The following is a 23516-nucleotide window of genomic DNA, read 5'->3' on the forward strand; positions in this document are numbered from 1 at the left end:
CCCACTCATTAGCTGTGTGCAAAGGATTTTTTCCACTTAAGGCTCATTTTTTAAAAACACAAATAGGCACAAAACACGTTGTACAGCCAAAATGAATGTTTTCAGTCGCTTAGGGTCAAATCCATTATACTTTTTATGTATCTTGTTTTGTTGTTTGTTTTGATTCAAACGTATATTTACATACATTACCACTTTAAATCAAAGTGTTTTGTTTTAATTTTTATTCAACATCTTGTATGCTCATTGTTCTTTCATATATATATATATATATATATATATATATATATATATATATATATATATATATATATATATATATATATACACACACACACACACACACACACATATATATATATATATATATATATATATATATATATATATATATATATATATATATATATATATATATATATATACACACACACACACACACACACACATATATATATATATATATATATATATATATATATATATATATATATATATATATATATATATATATATATATATATATATATATATATATATATATATATATATATATATATATATAAATATATATATATATATACAAATCCCTTAACCTTTCACTGGGGCACATCTACCCCAAGTTAGCTTTTCCCCTTCTCCTTCATAAACAAAAGGACTGTTTTTCCACTTCCACTCCCAAAAAGTTGCCAGTTGAATTTCTTGAGATAAAAATCATTTACGGAAACAAGAGAAGATACTCTTCAGAGGCAATTCTGGAGTCATTTTTAACATCTTGAAATGAGACATTTTTTAGGCTTCGAGTGATTGTGTATCATATTGAATCTCTTTTTTTTTCTTTGCTGGGATTAAATATTAGCGCTTACATTTATTTCCGTTTTTTGCCGTGCACAAGGGAGATCATCTGCCTAAAGCTCACAGAGTACAGAGTATTGATCTTGGTTGGTAAATACACTTGTGTAACAAACACCACTGTAGCGGCTGTAGGCGATGTCCTTGTCATGTGTGGAGTGTGGTCTGCTGCAGAAGGATATGCCTCACGGAGGGGTGTGACATTCAGGCTGAATGTTATTGAGGTCAGAAATGAACTAAAAAAACATTGTGATGAGTCCAAAGTCTGAACTTAAAAAGGTCAGTGCAAGTGAACTCGAAAGAAAGCAATGGTTTGGTACAGCCGGAGTTGAAGCATGAATCGTGTGTTCTTCACTGTTTTTATGTTAAAAGCACTGAAATGTATTGATTAGGCCCAACATTGTGACCCCTGGCCTTATATCTGATAGGCCCCTTTTTCATCAGGTCAGGGGTCAAAAAAAAAAAAAAAACCTCATCCTGGCTGAACTGGAGCAGATTCACAAAACACGATGTGTTTAAAGTCCATGATTTGTTTTTTGTTTTTTGTTTTTTTCCGTACAACCCACAGATATTTGTTTCCACCAAAACTCTTGAGGATCTAGAGGTTGAGGCAGCACCTTGAGCTCAACGTTGTGTTCCTAGCCAAAGTGTTACATGATTTAGCCCAGAGGTCTTCAACAGGGGGTCCACAGCCTCTAGGGGGACATTTTTGATTACTTTGCCATTTTATTTATTTATTTATTTATTTATTTATTTATTTATTTATTTATTTATTTATTTATTTATTTATTTATTTGTATTCAGGATTAGTTATCCCCCAAATATTTCAATTTCTACTTATGTTATTGCATTTGAACATAAATAAATGGGTAAATGGAGGCCAAAGATGTTATCTTTCAGTCAGAAATTAAAACATTCAGCAACAGCAGCTCTCTCTAACTGGACACAGGTTCATGTAGCGGAAGACCCGCCTCTATTGCTGCTCTGCCAATCACACGGCTGCATGTTTCATTCTGGATCTGTCAGGTTCCCCAGAATAACTCAATACTGAATACACACTGACATGGTACGTTAATACGTAACACTAGACCTGGTTTAATTAAAGCATTGACAAAGTACATTCTATTCAATTCAATTTATTATATTGTATTGTATGTATTTCTGTTCACTGTCTCTTTATTTTTATAACAAAGTGGTCCCTGCTCTGTCTCTCTATTAGTTAGGGGGTCCATGGTCTGAAAAACCTTAAATACCCCTGGTCTAGCACATTGTTGGTGCTGTAGCTGTGCACGGGGCTTAGCATGGACACCCTGACTGGTCTGTAGCTAAAGAGTTTTCTGACACCTTTCTGTTAAAATCAGCATCAAATATTCAGCAGCTTTGGCTCCATTAGCGCTGCTGTTGGATTGGACCACAGGCTAATCTTTGCTTCCTATACACAACAGTGAGCGCTGGCCTACACTCCACAGGTGATGATAATATTTGGGGTGATAAGACACTTAGTCTTGATAAGTAAGTAGTCAGTGTTCAATTCTGATTGATTCAAAGTCTTGTTTCTATATCATAACAAAATTCCATCCACTGATGTGAAAATGTGATTTTGATGTTTATTCCTTTCATAGAACACAGCAGCAGAACAAGTGCTTGAGTGTGGATGAAGCTGCAGTGACAGCTAACAAATATGACAGTAGACATTCTATATTACTAGAAAGTGACAGATCTGAACAACCAAGACACAAGCATACCTCGCAGAAAGAGGAGAGTAGCATGTACTGCATAGGGATAAGCTCCCATCACTAATAATACACGTATGAACACATCCATGTAGTATCAGAACACAAAGTACATGCTCAGTGCTCCTTTCTTTCCTTCACCCTTCCTCGTTCCAACCCTCCACCCCTTCACTAACTCCTCTCTTATCAGAGCCAAATGCTAATGCAGCCAGACGGCTCTTTGAAATTGAAATGATGTGAAAATAGAATTGCAGTGGCAAATGAGCTGTGTTTGCTGGTCCCGGTGGGGCCAAACGAGGCCTTTGAACGCGCCTCTCCCCCAGTGAGGAGGCCCTGTTCTGGGCTGCAGTCTCTCCGGCACTCCCCTCCCATTTCACGTCAAGTTGAGATCTCCCGTGGGAGCAGAGATCAAGCTGAAACTGATTGGAATGGAGCTGGAGCCACACATGCACACACACACACACACACATGGGTATATACATAGCCACATTTGCACATACAAGCATCCTCGAAACATCCTCAAAGGCCTGCAGAGGTTTCTACATGTGCACAACCACGAGGCAGCAAACAGAAAATAATGAACTGAGGTCTGACAGAAACCTCTTTCAAGTAAAGACTGTTATCTGCTTTTACTGAGCTATGACATTGCAATGTTTTGGAGCTTCATGGTTACCATGGACAACAGAAGATTGTATCTTTCCTGAAGAATTATAACCAGGTCTTTCCAGGCTTCTTTCATCCTTCCCCCTGTCATGTTCAGTCAGAATGAGGTTTGCAGACACACCCATTAAATACAGTCAGAGAATCTGTTCTTTAGTGTTTAAAACAGCATATGTTTGTATCCAAGTATCAAAAATCTCAGTAAGAGGCAGTTGTGTTTGGTACAAGGCTTCAAACATAGACTGTATTAAATATGGACGTAGTCTCCATGACTTGTCTGTTACAAAACTGGGAAATGAAGCCAATCATCAGACACAGCCATATTGGATATGACACAGGCTTTGAGCTTCTTTTCTAACACCTATAGAGGGATTGTCAGTCACATGAGCTGAGCTGTGTCTCTGATTGGACAATTAGACAATCTATATATCTTAAACCGCTGAGTTAGAAAAAAAAAAAAAATCACCTCCCGTACAGTGTGTGCTGATAGCAAATCAAGTGTTTCAGAACCAAGCATTTTTTATTTCTAACCAGGCTGTATATAGTCTTTTAAATGCCGTTAAAAGTTCTTTTTCTTTTGGCTTAGTGTGTATGTGACTTCTGTTTTTTTCTAGTTCTCATCCTCATAGGCTTCATTTTTCTAAACCAGATGTTGCCCCTTGGCTTCAAAGGGTTAAGAGGTTTGAGTCTGGTTTATATCTCTCCAAAGTGTTGCTACATTTTCAAACAATACTGACTATAAGTCCTGTGATTGGTCCACTGGGTGACATCATAGTTCCTGTACATACTGATTTTTTAAATCACAATGTGGACATATTGACATACAATTATGTTGTGCTCATGACCACATCAGCCACAACCCCATAGGTCAAACTGGTATATCTGGTCATCTTTTGTAAGCTAAAAAATGGAGGTAAATCCCAATTCGCAAACTTTTACCATTATATTCAACCAAATAACCAGTCATGCCAGTAACTTAGTAACTTAGTAACCTAGTAACGTGTCACTCTAATGTGCCCATTTTTTTCTTTATCTAGACCAGTCAGATGAAGGGAAAAGGAAAATATGAAGACCAAAGAGGGAGAGATGACATGCAGAAAAGAATCAGACTTATTTCTGGCTCCTCCTACTGGAAGTAATCTAAACAATATCAGTAAAGATCCCTCATTTACTGTGAAGTATTTGTGCTAAAATGAACCAAAGCATGCTGAATTCTGAACTCAGTTTTGGGCTTAAATTAAGAAGCCGTAGCATCCTAAGCCATGACATAGCTGTATTTACAAAGCTGTTCTTTTAGCACCAATGAGTGATTCTCGAAGGCAGAGACAAACGGCATAATTTGTCTTTTAATTTGGAAGACTCTTTGAGAAAGATCTTAGTTTCTGATCCTGAAGAGTTTGCTCAAGTTAAAGAAGATCAAAGATCTGTGTCAGTGAATAAAGATCAAGAGACTATATGGGCAAAAGATTCACTCAGTATGACTTTAGAAGCCCCCATAGACCCGAGATGCTGAAAGTCAGAGCTGATGCCACAGTGCCTCATTTCAAATCCAATATTTTAAACCAAAAGGAATAAAGACAGCGCTGAAAAGTAAATACCTCTGGACACATCTAAACACAAACACCCACCTGTCTTAAACAGTTTCTGGATGCTCACCAGCATCAGAAACACAACCCTGCAGACCTTTTGACAAGGAATCCGATCAGCAGTACGCTGGAGAGTTGAAAGACAAAACACACATCGACCAAAGACAGACACTCAGGAGAGAGTGAGTGAGGAGGTGGTGAGACCTAAGAGGGAGGGAAATGTGAGAGACAAGAGAATAGGGAAGACTTGGGTCAACCAGGATGTGAAACGCAAAGAGGGAGTGTTTAAATGTCAATGTTTTAGATGACACCAATCCCAGCCCTAATCCCCCTGAATCTGCTCTCTGCTATCTGACACAGAAACACTCCGCAGCAGAGTGGAGTGAAGCTTCCCACTTTCAGCACAAAAGGAATACATTAGAGCATCTCTGCGAGCCCTGGTAATGACTAATGAATGATGGTGTTATATAAGCAGCAGAGTAAACACCATCAGTCTTCAGTTAAGTAAGATAGTCACCTGCTCAGAAACAGAGAAAGAATCATTCTACTCAATAAATCATGAGCGTTAAAGAGTAATGTCGTGTAATTGCACGAGTGTGTAGTAACCCCGTGTCTTGGAAATTATATTTGTATGTTATGAACTCCATCTACCCAGGCTTGAAGAAAACCTTTGTTAATGTGATGGAGATCCATTTCTGTTCTTCGTTGGAGTCATTTGCAAATGTCGAGATGAGGTGTAGAAGCTGTCAGCTTTGGTTAGGCCAGGCAAGAAAATCATCACAGTGATTTTTAAATGCACATTATTCACCAACATTCTTAATAGCAAAGCTTTTCAGTTATTTTGCAGAATTCTTTATTTCAAATTTTTCATTTGCCAAGTCATTTTTAGACACTTTCATTTTATTGCTGTCAAAAAAAATTAAAAATAAATACTCTAATTAATTACAGGATTTGAAATTAATTAGTCAAATTAATCACATTTTATCCTCATATCTTCTCAAAGGGACAGTTCAGTTTTTTTGAAGTGGGGTTGTATGAGCTCTATGTGACCACTAATGACATTAGATACAGTAGAAAGTTGTCTCCTCTCCCTCAGTAAGACACAGACTGTAATCGATGGTGACGAGGAAATAGGCGCTAACAGGGAAAGACCATATCAGATTCAAAGGATATTTTCTCTGCCTAAATTAAAATCAAAAAGTAATAACACAGTTTAAGAGTACGCTACATAAAATATTTTTTAAGTGCATTAAGTCTTTGGAAATACAAACATTTATCTGGACCTAACTGGTCATGTGTCCTTCCGCGGAGCGCTAGTGCGCTCTGTCCCCCCTCCTCCTTTCAGCTGTAGGGAATGTAAACAAGCTGTGCTTCGGGTGCCGGTTGTAGCCTCGTGTAAGTTTGATCAAGTATCGTTATTCTTTTGTTTGTACTCTAAGGATTGTAAGGCAGCGTAGGAAATTCAAAATGAGTGACTATGACAGCAACGATGAAGTTCCATTCACTTTGGAACCAAAAGGATACCTGTATGAACCGGAGTACACAGAAGAAGAGCTGCTACAGATGGCGACTGAAAGGAATACAGAGGAAACATCCACGGACATCCAACTGGCCAATATTAAAATGTCTGTGTTTTCTGCCATTATGTCTATAGACGCAATTCGATTGCAACTGTTTACTGCGTTTATAGAAGTACGTAAGGTTTTTCAGCCGGGGGAGGCAGGGTCTTGCACAGTTTATCAACCAAAATTCTGCTTGTAAACTACTGTGGGTGAGAGCAGTGCGCTCTTTGGATGAGAGCTCAGCATGGATATGGTGAGAAGATGTGAGATGACAGAGACATAGCAAGACGCTGCAAGTCAGAAAAGTTCAGGCAGCTCACGCTCCAACTGAGGATGTGTTCCGATAGTTTAGAGAGAAAGAGCGGCGCCATCGTGAGAAAAAGATGACAGAGATCGTGGAGAGGATCAAAGGATGGAGCGCCAGAGACGTAGCAATCAAAAAAAGTATGTTTTGTCTGTTTTTTTGAATCAAAAACAGGAAGCGAGACATAAAAGAAGGGAATCCACTCTTCTTTGGTAGTTTTGGTGTTTACAAAGTCATAAAAAAATGTATTTGGGTCTTGAAAGATCGTTCAAGTTGCTCTGGAAATGGCTGGCAGCCAATGAGTTAATCGCATTTGTTTTTTAATGCATTAATTTGCGGTGTAATTAATTAATGTAAATAATGTGTTAAAGTTACAAATTTGACATATAAACATATGTGTCTCTTTGTCTTCCAAAAGTCTAATCTCTTCTTGTCTCTCCTTCCTGAAGTACTATACTATTTCCAAAAATGCTGTTATTTGCCATTAAGCTGCTTCAGGAGCTGGCAAATTAAATTAAGTTACAATAGCTTCACATAACCGCTTTGAGTTCCTTCCACCCGTTGTCTGTAGTGCTTGTTGCAGCAAATCATTAAGTGTTTGCTTACAACAGTCGACATGTTTGTATTTATGGTCATAATGCAGTAATGAGTGGTCACATTGTACGTAAGGAAAAAAAACACGTTGTGACTTCTGGTGTTCAACCTGAAAGAAAAACATGTTTTCTGACCACCAGAGCAGCATGGTGCTGCCAGAGTCACATGTGTGGGTGTTTTGAGATGGAAAAACACTTCTGGAGCTTCAAGAGAAATATATATGGAGTCAACGCTTACTTTTATTCATTTGACATGGTAATACGCAGCACGTCAATCAACTTTCCAGCTGGCTTTAAGCAGCGGCTTGGCCTCTACATGGCCTCTACTGTAATATCTTTCTTTTAGAAATCTTTGAACCCTTTTCTAGTTGTTTTTTTTCTTTGTATTTTATGCATTTTATGATTTTTGTCAGTTCACTGTGAAGAACGTTAAACTTCATACTATGTTTAAAGTGTGACTGGTGTTGATTGATCCCTTATCCTGTTCGGTTCCTGTGGTTCATTGTAACCTTCCAGTCAGCATTCACCTCTATTAACAGGTGTTGATTTCACCTGGAAATCAGTCAGTCCCCAGAGAGATGACAGTCATCCCAGCCAGTACTTACGTTGAAAAGTGTCTTGTGTATTCAAAATGACACTTCTATGGGCGTGGTCACGCTAGCCATTCGAGCCATGCCTTAGTCCAGCATGATTGCCCTCTTTTACCCATCAGAGTCAGCACAATGAGAACCAGAGAGCACTGCTACAAGTTTAGAGAATTTTTGGATTATGTAACTTCATTTTGGTCCAACACAGCCTCCTAACACCTTGCTACTGTTTGACATGATTGTCCAGATGAGTGTGCCAGTGATCATACACCATGGGTCATACATCATGTCTACGTGCTGAAGCACAGCTCTCTAAAGCAGAGTGAATAGTTCTTCTGCCTCTCAGACCCATGACCCTTCATTTTTTCAAACTTTGACATATTAACCACATTTAGGTACAATGTTCACATCATCTTGTGGTAAAATCACAACATTACAACCATTTAAGTAAAAAAAAAAAAAAAAATATATATATATATATATATATATATATATATATATATATATATATATATATATATATATATATATATATATATATATATATATATATATTTAGTGCAATAACTCTACCAACAAACTCATAACACAAATAATTAAAATTCTCGTACATACACCAAGTTTAGTTATTATAATTATTAAGTTTTACTTATCACAAATAGCAAGGTGAAATAAAAAATGCACACCAGACAAAAACTTGTGTCTTAAGAGGTAAAGGTTGAAGCGTGCTTAAGCACAGTACCATTTGCCAGTGTGACCATGTCCCATATGTCATTGTGTCTCCTCGTCCTGGCAGACTACCTGCGTTTGTTTATATCCGGCATGCTGCGCGCGCAGACTGATACACTAAGCGGCGAGCGCCTCGTAGCCAGCTGTGGCTCTGCAGCGGAGGTAGCACCATTTTATGACACGATGAGAACTAGAGCCTTATTTAGCTGTGTTTTTGTGTGAAAGTAATGCGCTGAAAATTCTCTAAATAAAGCGTGAATGCAGACCGATATCAGATTTTTTCGGTGGGAGTCCGTTTATTTGTGTTTTTGGTCAAGTAAAATATGGCCCCGTCTGAGTGCAGAGGAAACAGGCAGAGGAGCAGGGAGGGGGTGTTTGGTGCGTGCGCCCTGTGCGTCTGCTGCACAAAAACACTGCTGTAGGGGTAATTTGAGCGCTAAACCTTGTGATAGGACCCAACTTGTTCCATCCCGGAGTATCACTGTAAGTCTTGGTCAATCCAGACCTGATACCATGTAGTTTTCAGCAACACTGAAAACAGGGTTAGCACTCTCTGTTGCCTCTTGGTTTGTTCAGACCTACCTCAGGGTGACAGATCACTTTGTTAAATAACCAGCCTGTAGAAAATGTAATATGACTTAAACCTAGGATTTGATAACAATGAGTGCAGTATTTTCGTCAAAGAAGTGAACACTACAGAAAGTCTTCACAGTTTACAGCTGACATTTCTGACGATTTTCCAACTGCAAGATTGTACGAAAGTGTTGAAGACATTTGTAAATCCCTGCATTTTATGCTGGGGCTGCTTCACATTGAATAATCAAATTAAGAGAAACCCACGTTTTCCTCTTAATATGAGGAAATACACATCAGGCTAAATTTCTCACGGTTGGAGTGGATTAGACGGCAGAATGAGTGAATGATGCAGAGCGACAGAGAGATTGGTGCAGATTGGATTACGAGGGAGAATGAGTGAGTCATATCAAGTGACATTGTGAGACAGAGAGATTAGAGAGAAAGTGTGATTATGTGTGTGTCTGAGAATCCAGTGCTGTGTGTAAATATGAGAGTAAAGGAATATATATATGTATGGGGGTCGCCGTTATGCGTGTGCCCCTGTGTTCCCCAGACCGCATGCTGGCGTCTGTCAAGTCAAGGAAACTTCAAGAGATTTCTGTCTTTTAAAAAAGAAGAAGAAGAAAAAAAAGAAGCAGCTTCAACTTCACAGTTGGTGGCTGCATACGAATCACCAGAGTGGCCTGAGTTAGCCTCACTTCAGTCTGCGTGCCGCTGCCACTGCTGCCTCCAGCATCAGTGCCTGGCCCGCTGCCCGGTATGGAAATACCCCTCATCCTTAATGGACATTTCATTTAATAATCAGTGATTGATCCCTGCTGATAATGATGTATAAGCAGGAGGATGCAGTGATGAAGATTATTCTCAGTCAATAATTGGTAAAGGTAGAGAGATCTGGAGGAGGACTGACGACAGTGTTGCCAATAGCAGCACGTCTCCTTAACTCCCCACTTGTCAATATGGCGTCTCTTTATTTGCCAGTGGCAATTAGCGCCATGGAGGCACGCTGCTGAGTTAAGAGTCACATCATCCTCACAGAGCTAATTAGACACACTTGACCTTTCCTTCATGAGGCTACTTTTAGAGACGGGCCTTCACTTGAAGAGGAGGCGAGGACAATTAGGGAGAGGTATCTTAAATGTTTGTATGACACAGACCTTTGGAGAAAGGCACATCCCTCCTCGAATGATGGTGTGAATTATCAGTGTAAGCTCTGTCTTTGAACAAGATTATTTCAGAGAAACAGTGACCTGACACAAATATTTTATTATTCATGAAAGTGTTGCAGTAGCTGCACAAGCTGCAAAATGAGTGGAGCTGTACGAGTCATGGTCGTGCTTTCATTTACTACTCAGTGGGAAATATGAGTGTAGAGAAAAGTAGAGAAAGACTTTTTCCACAGAGTGTAAATCATCTTGACTGACATCAGCCTGCAGTGGTTACAAGCAGTTGTAATTACGACATGAAAACACGTAATCCTGCTGATGGTCCGGTTTTGCCTTTGTAGGTCACGAGGAGGGATCGATATTAATGTCAGTCTGTTTCATCACTAACTTAAAAAAACCTCCGTGCAGTGGCTTTGAATTAAGACATCAATCTCACCCATGTTACATGTGCACAACCATACCACGAGGCATGAGGGGTTTTTACTTCTTAAACAATGTAAGATGCCACGGGCCTTTCTTCACGTGTTTCAATAAATGAACTACATCAAAAACGGCTTAATTATATAAAAAAAGAAGAAAAGACCTGAGTACTAATCTAGCTCTGCACTGGTTTGTGCCCCTCGGTGCTCAACTCAGATCCTTCTTGTTTATCCAACACTGCAGAGGCTTTCTAATTAGCATCAATTTGATGTTATGTTCCAGGAAAAACAGACAAGTATGAGAGTGAGACCTTAATGTATAGATCAGGGATTCTCAATCTTACTTCAGAGATGTACCGCGTATGCAATATATATATATATATATATATATATATATATATATATATATATATATATATATATATATATATATATATATATATATATATATATATATATATTTTATTTTATTTTTTTTTCCTGCAAAATACCCCCTAACAAGCACAATGCAGTTTTGTTTGGAAAAAAAAAATAGAATAAAATAAAATAAAAACAAAATAAATGAATACAAAAAAAACAAAACAAAAAAACATACAACTCAGTAGTGATATTCAGTTTATGAACTTAAAATTATATTGGATTCAAACACTGATAAAATGAATAGATTTAAAGGAATTTAGCTTGGTTGCTATTTCTAGAATATACACTTTTTTTTTTTAAATCTTGCAAACCCCCATTTGAGAACCACTGCTATTGATCATAGGTATTGGCGCTGATTTGTTTTTGCCCGTGGGTGCCCATTAGTTCCATGACTGACACTGTAATAAAGCAGCAAAAATGTTTTTTTTTTAAGCAAATTAAGTTGTTCAAAAGCATTACAAGCTCAGACATGCCAGAGACTATGGTAGCAACTGGCATAAGTGCACACAGTCACATAATTTTACAACTTTTACACACAGCACCAACATTTTTTGTGGATCAGTGCTGTTTAATCAATTGAACAGGCCTTACTGGACAGAAATAATACAGCATAGGCTATAACAAATCTACAATCCAACTCCCCTGAAATGAGGTGGCTGAACAATGCACTGCACCGTAGCCCGTCAAGAACGGAGCTGTCCATGGTTCTGAAAGTTTAAGCTGTGAATTGAGACATGCTGATTGGCCAATTGGCGGCATCTGCAAACATTTTCATGAATTTTTATCAATTAGTTCTGCTGTGGTGCTGAAATAGACCAGATGCATCTGCAGTCCGTCTCCATTTTGTAACGTTGTTGTTACGACGTTACAAATGTAATGATGTTGCAGGTAGTACGCAGTCATCCTATTTTTGACGGATGCTGAGCTGTGACTGGAAGCCGTGACTGGAAACTACCTAAAAACACAAAGTGACTTTCAAAATAAGACAAACTGTGTCACAATCAGTTTGTATGTATCTTGCCAGACCAGGAATCAACAGGTTTGAGGTTTTACAGCCCAACATGAATGGAGAGAGACTTATCAATGGAGTGGGAAGCATGGGAACTCCTCGGTCTGTGACTCCAGCTGTCTGTCAGTCATGCAGCTTGTTGAACTGTAAGTTAATAAACAAAGCCAACACACAATGGAATGGAGTCGGACTGCAGACAGATCTGGTGTATTTGAGACATTACTGCTCACTGTGGAGCTTAAAGGAGAGGGTTATGATTGTAGTACAAACTTTGCAAGGACACACACTAGAAACGTTATGATCAGTGGGGACTCTGTAGGTGCTCGAGCCCTTAAGCACCCACAGAATCAACGTCTTTGATCATGGCTAATGTGTTTTAGGTGACATCATGAATTGTCTAAAGAAAGTGGGAAACAAAAGGGTCAGGCAAGAGTATTTGCAAAAAATCCTGGTGAGGTAAGAACTCGAGACAGTTACTCAGTGATGAACCCTCCGTATTGTAAAACAAAGAGTTTCCATTACTCTCCCTCTCTTGAGAACTTCCTTGTCACACAGTTTAATTTGGCCCCAGTCAGTATACCGCACGGCCTGGTGGTGTAAATAATTCAACAGATAGCTTTTTTCCCTAACATACAGTCGACGTATCCTCTGGCTAATGAGCTCGCTCGTCACCATCACACACCATCACAGTCTCCATTGATGTTTCCACCTCCTCTGGTCCATTACGGATAAAGCCCCTGGAGAATTCCTCCAATAAAATACACACACACACACACACACACACAGACACACACACACACACACACACACACACGTATGAAGACGTTTGAATATCAACTGTTTGTGACATTTCGACACGTTTATTATTCATGAAGGCACCACTACCACTGCTGTTTCCATTTTTGACACAGTAATATTGAACTGGGTTTTTACACACGGTGTTATCATGGGGTGACATACACAGGTTCATCTGCTCTGTACTGACTGTGCCGCTACGCATGAGTGCATGTGTGCACAGAATATGCATAACTTTGTGCTGGTGTGTGTGTACCCTACATATGTTTGCCCTGTTTTAAATACTTTCTTCCTCTGTTGATGATTCTATAACCAGGCCCTCCCAGTTTTAAGCTTGGTTACCTCCTGTGGACTGTTATCTTAAAGGGGAGCATTGGGGTGATTTATGGGAACAGCCACATTCAACAGTTGGAAAGAAAATAAATAGACTGAATCATTCTTAAGCCATCAAAACCAATTTGCACATTATCAATAAACGGCCAGAGAAAGTTGTATTCTCCATGAAAGACATCCCATGCATTAGCTTAAATATTACAGGGTGATTAGGCCCCTTTAAATGTTTTATCATATCTTTCAATGATGTTACACAGTAAAAACAGACAAGGCAGAAGAGAGAACGGCAGATATGGTAGCATAAAATAAACTGGGATTCTTTCCCATGCAGCTGCGTGTACGTGGCTGTTACACTAATTGGTTTTGTCACCATGAAGCCCTGGGCTTCCTTTTTTAAGATCCCCTTTATGTCATGTACGCACAGTGGGGGGAAAACAGTTTGGAAGATGCTGATTTTTACTAAAACTGCGGCCTCTGGCTGTCATGGCAGCACAGCAGGCTCCAGCTCATGCAACGCCTGTGTGCTCTAAATGTATGCTCATCCCACCTTCACTGGAAACATAACTGAAGAGAGGATTAAATGAATACTGTGTTTAAGACACGTTGTAAAGAGTTTTAAAGTACAGTCTTTTTCAAAAAGCAAAAAAAAACTGTGGTTCTTGTGCTATATCACCTGTATTAAAAACAAATAAAAAATAATGCTAATTTTACCAAAGAGATATTACACAACTGCTTGTTGTCCAACTTAGTGTGCACATTGTTTATTTCAAGTTGCGCTACTTTTTTTAACATCAAAATGTGACTGAATCAGTCTACATTGTTTTGCCTTACTTATGATACACATACTTTTCCTGTCTGGGTAGTTTTTAATAAAGACCTCTATTGCAGGGCTCTCTCTGCAACCCCCCCCCCCCCCCCCCCCCCCCCCCCCAAAGGAAAAAAAAAAAAAAAAAAAAGTGGTAAAACACAGGCGTAGTCATGTGTGGTAGCCAGCCCAATAAAATTTGCATTTTTTTTTTTTTTATACAACAGAACAAGTCAATATGGTCTGAGTCCAGCATTAAACCAGCTGTTTCCTGCTATGTAAATGGCTGCCTTAAGAGAAGAACTTGCCCTTTACACAAAAATAAATAAATAAATAAATACAAAATAAAAATAAAAATAAAACAAACACTTAAACAAACCAACAAACTAATTAATAAATAATAAATAAATGAACAAATTAATAAATACATAAATAAATAATTTAGCCCCTTCCAATGAGCGTTTGAAATTTCAAAATCCCAGTTTAAAAAAAAAAAAAGGTTCGTACTAAACCAAATAAAATCATTTTATTTAATAATAAAACATGTCGGCAAAAAATTATTTAAACCAAATAAAGTAAACAAATAAATAGAAAAGACCACATATATTTTCTTACAAATTTATATATATATATATATATATATATATATATATATATATATATATATATGTATATATATATATTTATATATATATATATATATATATATATATATATATATATATATATATATATATATATATATATATATATATATATATATATATATATATATATATATATATGTAATAAGGTGGCCCCATTTGCCGCCATACCCCTGTTTTAAAACTATTTATCAAAGAAAACCATGTAACAAACTGCATTTTATTTTCTTTTTCCTTTTTAATTATTTTACTCAATTGTTTTATTTTAATTTTTTTTTTTTTTTTTCATTACTGACAGGATCGTTCTTCCTCCCAAAGATGAAATTGATTTAGTAGAGGTACAGGTACAAAAACCAGAGGATCAATGACAGCGCTGCTCTATCACACCCCCTTCTCTTCCTGACCCCATCAACACAGTAACGTGTTTATATCCATTAAAAAAGAAAAGAAAAAAAAAGCTATAAGGTGTCTGTCTAAGCTTTTGAGCTCTTTTGTTTTTATTTTAGTTGAGTTTAATCTGCAGACTCATACTTATTACATTTATTTACTCTGTGGATTGCCCCCATCCCCCATGGCTTGGGGATCACTGAACCATCCTATAACATCTATTAAATCTATTAAATATAGTCTATTATTTGCCAACTCAAAAATAAATACTGTAAGGACTTAACAAGTGCTCTTGAAGCAGTCTCAGATTTACATATTTTTCCTGTTTATAGTCCCGGATCTGAGATTATCAACACCAAAAATGTGTTGTTATTTTATTTGCTAAAAACCAAGCATGATCAGCTCCTGATATGCGTCAGGATTCTGTGTGTTTAGTCTGTGTTATTTTGCAATTTCTCCCACTCTGTGACAGAAATAGATGAGAGAGTCATGTCTGAGCCTCACATTCTGCTGCTGGCCCGAGTGACGGCCTCCTCTGCTGACAGGAGAGGCTGTCAGAGACTCAGCCAAAGCTGTGGAGGAAACACACAGGGTTTTATCATTGAACCAGGATTACAGGGCACTTGTGATTTGCTTTGATAGTGTGATAATCCTTGAGACTTTTACCTCACCTCTGAGAGGTTCCAGTAAAGGCAGTAAAACGTCCGCTTCATGCCCACAGTAAAAAGAAAGACGGAGCAGCATGTTGTTACAGTGCCAAGTAGACAGGGTCTAATAATGCAAATACACTGAGACGTTTCTTTTCAGCATCATTAGAAAGAAAAGCTTTAACACACATGTTGCTGGAGCTCCAAATCATACAGAAATCCAATATATTCCCCTAATGGAGCCATTCCTTATGTAGCCTTACACAAACATCCTTTCATTTCTGCTGACTCTTGCCTCAAAGCCTGAAGTCAAAATCCATATTTCTTTCTTGTGTAAGTAGGGTCACAAACCGGGGTTTAAAACCTCTGCAGTTGCTGTCATGCTGTATTTCACAGAGCAGTGGGTGAATTCAGAGCAGAGCTGACAAGTCTCACTGCATGAGGAGAGGAGGCTGGCTTCAAAAACAGCTTGACTCCCTGATAAACGGACTGGCCACTGGCCTATTAGCTGACAGTGTTGGTCCAAATGAGTCAGTTAACAAAGAGAGAAAAAGAAAGAAGAAGAAAAAAATACTTGTCTCTTTAGATGTGAGACATTCAGTCCTGACACATCCTGAGATACATTCCCAGAGACCGGTCAGCGACCGCTGAACTGCTCCGGCCGAGGGCAAAATCCATGACCGTGTCTGGTGGTGGGTTGAGTCAAGACTTGACAATATCAGCAGAATAATGGGCAGAGCTAGGGATGGGGTTATTACACACATCAACACTTTGTTTGTGGGGCGCCGGTTTAGCTCAGTGGTTGAACCGCACACCGTGTACAAAGGCTACGGCCCTGGATGCAGGCGGCCTGAGTGAAACCTCGACCTGCAGCTCTTTGCTTTCTACTTTTACTCTTTACTCCTAGTGAAGCTTTAAAAGCCTCAAAAATACCCTGAGAGGACAACTTGTGGCCCAAATGAACCACAAATACAGCTCATTATTTGGAAAGATATTACCTAAAATGGTTAGATTATTTCCTGGTCAGGAATTTCAGGTTCAAATGAAATCAAGAAATGGTTCTGATTCTTAAAAATCTGCCCACTCACTTTTAATGTAGCATACTTTAAATCCCTGTAGCTGTTAACTCACAGACTTCTCCAATTCCAAACAGTAACCACATTTTGATGTCCATGTTTGACGTGAAAAGCTTAAACACTGTTAAAAATGAACTATGTCCCTGGTTGTTAATAGTTTAAGACAGAAACTAATAACAAATTCTTGACTAAAAACAAAAAAATAAAAGAATATTTCAGTGTTAACAGCTTATATAACATCCTGTATTTTACAATTTGCCATTTACAAACTTCAGCTTTTTCATAGTTCAAATTAAAAACATTTTGTTTGGAATAAGAAACATGTTAGTCCATTGATAATTGCAGGGGTGGACTTGGGACTCTTTCACAATACCAGCGGGGGAACTCTTTAAAACTTCGTACCCATTGCCATGTAATGAGGTTACAAGAATCAGTGAGAGTAGAGAAAAAATAAAGAAGGTAAACAACCAATGGGCCACAGACTGACATGTTTCAAGGGTCAGAGACAAACTCTTTCACTGATTTCTACTTTTTTTTTCCAATATATATATTTTTAATTCTAGATACGATCTAACTGTGGAAATACTACAGTTGACTTGAATTTTGTTTTGAGTAGTGTTATCAAACAGTAAAAATTTTACATCAGATTAATGTCAGGGTTGCTGTTAATAGTAATCATGTTTCATTTTGCATGAGCTAACAGACTTCAGAAAAAAAGGAAATATTTTTGCACTTAATGTGTTAATTAAACTCCAGTTTATGTTAAAAAGAACTTTGTGCTTCTCGATGGGGCCTTGTACAATGCATCTTGAGAGGCAACTTGCAAAACCTTTGTAAAAAAAAAACATGTCCTTCACAATATTAATGGGTCTTGAGTTTGTTGCAATCCACTTTGCAATTGTGTCGATTTGTCCAAGGTGGCCTTGCTGAAGCTTTGAAGCAGAAAAGAAAACTCTTGTACTTGTGTAAATTGTACTTGATGTTGGTGAACTATTCTCTTTTTGTTTATGCTTCTTTTTATTTATTTACTTATTTATCTTTTTTTTTTTTTTTTTTTTTTGTACTCAAAACTGGAAAAGAAAATGCCCAAAATGTGTTGCCAGAGACAATTCAGGGAGTCATTTCGCACAGATGATGACTTAATTGAGTTAATTAAAAAAAAAAAAAAAAAGCACTGACGTCCAGTCCATGGAAATGATTCTTGCTTCTTAAGATTTGAGCGGAAAATCTTCCAATAAAGGATGCAATGAACCTCATTTCTCATCTGTTGTTGATAAAAGTAGGAAAACGTTACTAACTTTGGATGATACGTTTGTTGGAAAATAATTATTTTTTATTGTGTTTGGAGGGGTTTAGAATCAACTGAAAATGAGAGGTTTTTTTTCTTTTTTCAACTTTAAATGACTGTCTCCTCGCACCTCCATACTAAAAAGCAGAGACAAACTAATATCAATAAATACTCATTTTTATGTTTAGTGAAAAGCTGTTCAAATATAAGTACACTCAGACTGCGACTGCTATAGTGATAGACTTTTAGTGTTAAAAATCTTGACAAATAGAGTCATACTTTTTATGTATCTGACCTTAAAGGTCACTATAGCTTCACCAATAGGAGCATCATTAAATATTTCCATCTCTACTGACTGAATGTGTTTGAGTCCCCCCTCCAGTGCCTTGTGAAGTTCCTGCCAACCGCCCACTCCAATTTAGTATTTCAGCCTGGTAATTTAGGGCTGTTTCTATACTGCATCTCTCTAGGTTAGCTCTGTACACACTCGATGTGAGTAAATGAAGCGAACTGCGAGAGGAAACCCAAAAATTGAAAGTGGAAATGCCACTTCCAGTTGTAGAAATGCCCTTTAGAGCAAGTAAAGTCATTACACCACATGATGTTCTGTCTGTTTGATCTGCTGCTTTGATGTTTGAATAAAGCATGTCCCGGGCCTAATGCTCCCACACTCACAGCTCACTGTGAAGGACATTTCACTAATATCCTGCTGTGTAAGACCTTAGCCGAGATTTCTGCTGCTTCTGTCGTAAGTCAGCGGTTTGATTGCGGGGAAAAAGCTCGTCTTTAACCCATAATGGAGCAGGCTTTCTTATTTGTTGAACTAAACATTGAAAAAGAAAGCTCATGACATTTTTCCCCTCTCTTTTTCGAGAACTCTAGTCACACATCTTTGCACATGTCCTCCCCTTCCCAGGCCTTTCGCCGCTCTGAATTGATTCACTGACATTGACAGTGTGGGTGTTTGTTTCGTCAGCAAGCAGGGGAAGGAGCGAGAACGATGAAGGAATGCAAAAATCAAATGATTAGTAACGAGAGGAAGGGAGGAGGAGGAGAATGAGAAGTGTGAGTGGAGGAAATGTGAGGCAGCATGGAGCAGGAAAATGAGATAAAAAATGTAGAGAGCGTCGAGACAAGGTCAGAGGGGCATTAAAGTTTGAAGGCCTGGAAGCACTGGGGTCTCAAATGCATCATGTCTCAGCTAGTTTACATTTCAGGCAAGCTTTGGCCAGTCATTGTCCTGAAATATTCTGCTGCAGAAAGAAACAGAGTGAGAGAGATCTGTTTTACACTGGCCAATGTAACTTGCTGTTTTAACCAAGCGGCAACTTTCGGTCTAAGAAGATGAGACAATGTGAAAGTGCTAAAAACTGCTGTTTCTCGAGTGTCCACTTATTTCCAGCCTGGTTCGACCATCGGCACTCAGTGAACAGGATTAATTTATTTTCTTACCCAGCGGTTAAGAGGACATTAATATTGAGAGCTCGCCCAATCAGAGGCACAGCTCAGGTCACATGACTAAGGGGCGCCCAATAGCTCTACACGAAGCCCTTGCCACTTCCAATATGGCCGTGATAGCCAAAGCGCTTCATTTCCTGTTCCAGAAACAGACGGGTGACGTCAGGGAGACTTACGTCCATGTTTTGTACAGTCTATAGCTTGTAAAAATATGAGTTAAAGGGCTGCCTTAAAATTTCAAGTTAAAATGACAAAATAAATGTAGTTATTATATCACAACAGGAGTTAACTTGATTAATAAAATGTTTTGTGTCAACCCTGGTCTTAGTTTGGTTGATTTAAACTTGTTAGTTGACTTAACTTCTTCAGGTAGTTGTTGTTTCAAATAATCTATCTCAACTCAATTAGTTTTCAGTTATGCCAACCTTTATTTTTTGATGAATTGAATTATATTTGTTCATTAACTCAACTTCTATACTATAAAACATTTTATTACACTGTAAGATAATATTGGTAAAACACTTGCAGCAGGGGCTGATAGTAGTTTTGAATAAGAACACACCTCATTTATTAGCATAAAGCATTTAAACCAATGTAAAAAAACAAAAATAAATAAATAAAAAAATCATTGAGTACATGAACCCATGCGCTGTAGAGCACAGGTAGCATGACACCTTGTGTCTAATGTACAGTAGGGTCTTAAATCCACCGTGCTCCCTCACTCATGGTTACAAAACACCATCATTAGAAAAACGACTTTGCTGTAAAATATCAGTATAAGCAGGGCTGCCACTATTTTAATGTTATTTAACATTATTTTATCCAACCTACAGTACTTTACTGTAAAAACAAATTACAGCACATGCACTGTAAAATAACACACAATTACTATCAGGCTTTCCAGCGAGTGTTTTACTAATATTTTAACAGTGCAGTGAAATATTTTACTGTGTAGAAGTTAAGTTTGTAAACAAATATAATTCAACTCACATTAAAATGAAGGTTTACCTAACTGAAAAGTTTAATTGAGTTGAAAAGGGTTAATTATTTCAAACAACTATCTGAACAAACCAAGTCAACCGACAAGTTTAAATTAACCAAACGAAGACAAAGGTTGACACAAAATATTTTATCTATCTTTTTTTGTTTGTTTTTTATTTATTTATTTAATTATTTATTCATTTATTCATTTTTTTTTTCTCATGTCCAAACTTAAATTATCAAGGCGGCCCTTTCACTCAAATTTTAACATTGAAAGAAGTTTACATTTTCAACTCATATTAATGTGTTATCACTACAACTTCTTTAATATTTTGTCAAATTGACCTCAGATAATATGTTGGAACAACAAAAGTGCAAAATCACATTTGAAAGTATAGGGGTTGTGCATTCTTGGCTGTGTGTGTTCTCTTTCAATGGAGCCTGTTTAAGCATGGCTGTATTTGTGTTTCGCGAATAGAATAGAATAGAATAGAATAGAATAGAATAGAATAGAATAGAATAGAATAGAATAGAATAGAAAATACTTTATTTCTCCCTGAGGGGAAATTTAGGTGGAGTCGCATCATCAATCAAGAAAACAAAATTAAGTAAGTGTATAGAAAGTGCAAAAAGGTCCAAAACAGGATAGATGATAATCAATTAATAAATAAATAAATGGGTCCCAACCTGCAGCCACAAACAAAATAAAGTGGCAAAAAAAAGAGCAGAATAATCTTGGCTCAATGAATTTAGACAAAAATATTTTTGCCACCTTCATTCTGTTCTGTCAGGATGACTTTAGAGTTAATTAGCAGCTCATTTCCCTGGCTTTGACACTGGTGCACACAAGGCACGTTGGAGCAAAATCACAGTCCTTTAAAGCTCAAAGTCTGAGATTTTTCTATGAAGGTAGCGTGGGACTGAAAGTGTCCTTTTTAATCTTTTCACATCAGAATCGAAATAAAGAAAAAGTGATTTTTCTAAAGGTTTATTTTCTCTTAGAAAGCGAAAGCAAACAGGGATTGCAAAGAAGACAGGCGTTAGGTAATACAGGTTGTCTGGGTCATGCTGAAGTATTTTTCCTCTCCCAGTAGAAGTTCATGAGTACTGTGACATCTCAAATGTCTGGGGAGACTTGTTTGATGTTACATATGTGTTGTTATTTTTTTTTTCACATTTCCTTATCTTTCCAGAGATGTAGTCTTCTTTGAGACAAGGTCCTGGTGCAGGTCTCGCCCACATGTTTCTGCACAAACAAACCGACAGAATAAAGAGTTCACAGAAGAGGCAGCGAAATAAGAGGCTTTTATTTTCAAGCAGCCCACTGGAGGATATTCCACTTTTTCATGATAACATCAGCGGTACAGTTGTTGTGATACTTTCAAACCAGATTCTGGTTCTGGAAAATATGAAACACCTTCTTTTTCATATTTATACATTTACTTTTGTTCTGCTGATGGAGGTAAATCTCAAGTAATGATGTTCTGTGTCTCCTCTGCCTTATCCTGCTACTTACGCTTCAGGCAAGGCGCCTGATGATGTCGTGGGATATTAATGTATCATCCCCCTCTACACACACCCTCACTCACACTCACACTCACACAGACACAGACTCCATTTCCAATTGCATAATCTCATGATCTATGTTAAGACACATTTTCCCATTTAAATGACATATTTTAGTCGTTTCCCAGACACCTCGAACACGTCGTGTTGCACAGTCGTCTGGATAAATGGCAGTATTATTCAGTTTTCTAGAGCATCGCTGTTTTTAGATGGATGGGTTCGCTTTTATTGCTCATATATGTAAAGTATCTTCCTAAAGGCTTTGAGAATCAACAAACAACTCAGAACATGAAATGCCGCTGTAGCTGTTTACAGCAGACACAGAAAGCAGAAGAGGCAGGACTCTGAAATGTTTGGATGCTACATGTGTTACCCAGAGGGTGTTTCGTCTGGGTTAGGGGGAATATTTTGAGATAAATTAAACTAAGATTAAAACGTTAGTGTGTTCAGACTGGAGGGTTAACCCAGAGTGAATGTGAAGTCTCATTAAACGGAATTTGAAAGCATCAGTTCACAGATCGACATCTCCTCAGCTGATGTGCTGCTGTTGCTGCTGAGTTTTGCAAGGTGTCTGTTTTTTTTATCGGCTCCAAATCTGTAAATCCTCTGAGACGTTGTCAAGCTTCTAGAAATGGTTTGAGGATGAGTTTTGCTGAACTGCTGCGGGAGAGGAGGCATTTTTTCCCCCATTAAATGATATTTTTTTTCAACATTCAGATTTTTCAACTTTTTATCAAGCAAATTGAAGTGAAGTCTGATGACTCCATCTAATCTACAAATGAGTGAGATTGTAGAAAAAATTCTATATTTCAGGTATTTCCATGTCTGAAACTGCTGCTGTAGGGTTGTGTAAGAGCCAGTTAAACTGCACTCTTGACCAAAAGTCTATTGTGTGTTTCCCATCTTAAATACTTGATGCATTTGTCTTTACTTCACCCTAGGTCAAAACTAGTAGAAGTAGTTAGAGGTACCAATTGGTCCACAATGAAGGCAAAAACTACCACAAAACAAAAGCTCCCACAAAAGAAACATACAAAAGCTTATGCAGACGATGCTTAGTGGTGAAAATAGAAGAGCATAATGAGATGAGTTAGTGAAAGGCCAGGGCAGTGGGTTCGACAAAAACTATATATTGGGGATGGGTGAGTACTGCTACTAATGAAGCTGTGGATACCAGCAGCCAATACTCAAGGCAAAACAATCTTACGCCAAAGAAGTCCTCCTCACCAGTAGCTGGCGCTACTTGCTGCAGTGTGACACCACGACAAATGTACATCAGGTCCTGTTCAGACAACATGAATGAACCAGAGAGAGTTAACAGTTCAACTGTTTTATTTCCCACT

The 23516-nt window shown here is 37.9% G+C and overlaps 1 protein-coding gene across 5 annotated transcripts in view; it reads left to right on the forward strand.

Moving 5' to 3' along the window:
• The window catches only part of nlgn1 (neuroligin 1), a 553048-nt gene that overhangs the window by 211924 nt on the left and 317608 nt on the right, over positions 1 to 23516 (forward strand). The gene's annotated exons all lie outside the window — the stretch shown is intronic.

Source organism: Halichoeres trimaculatus, unplaced genomic scaffold, assembly GCF_033239565.1.
Source record: "Halichoeres trimaculatus isolate MK-OKI-2021-1 unplaced genomic scaffold, fHalTri1.1 fHalTri1_scaffold_4, whole genome shotgun sequence".
Classification (NCBI taxonomy): Eukaryota; Metazoa; Chordata; class Actinopteri; order Labriformes; family Labridae; genus Halichoeres; species Halichoeres trimaculatus.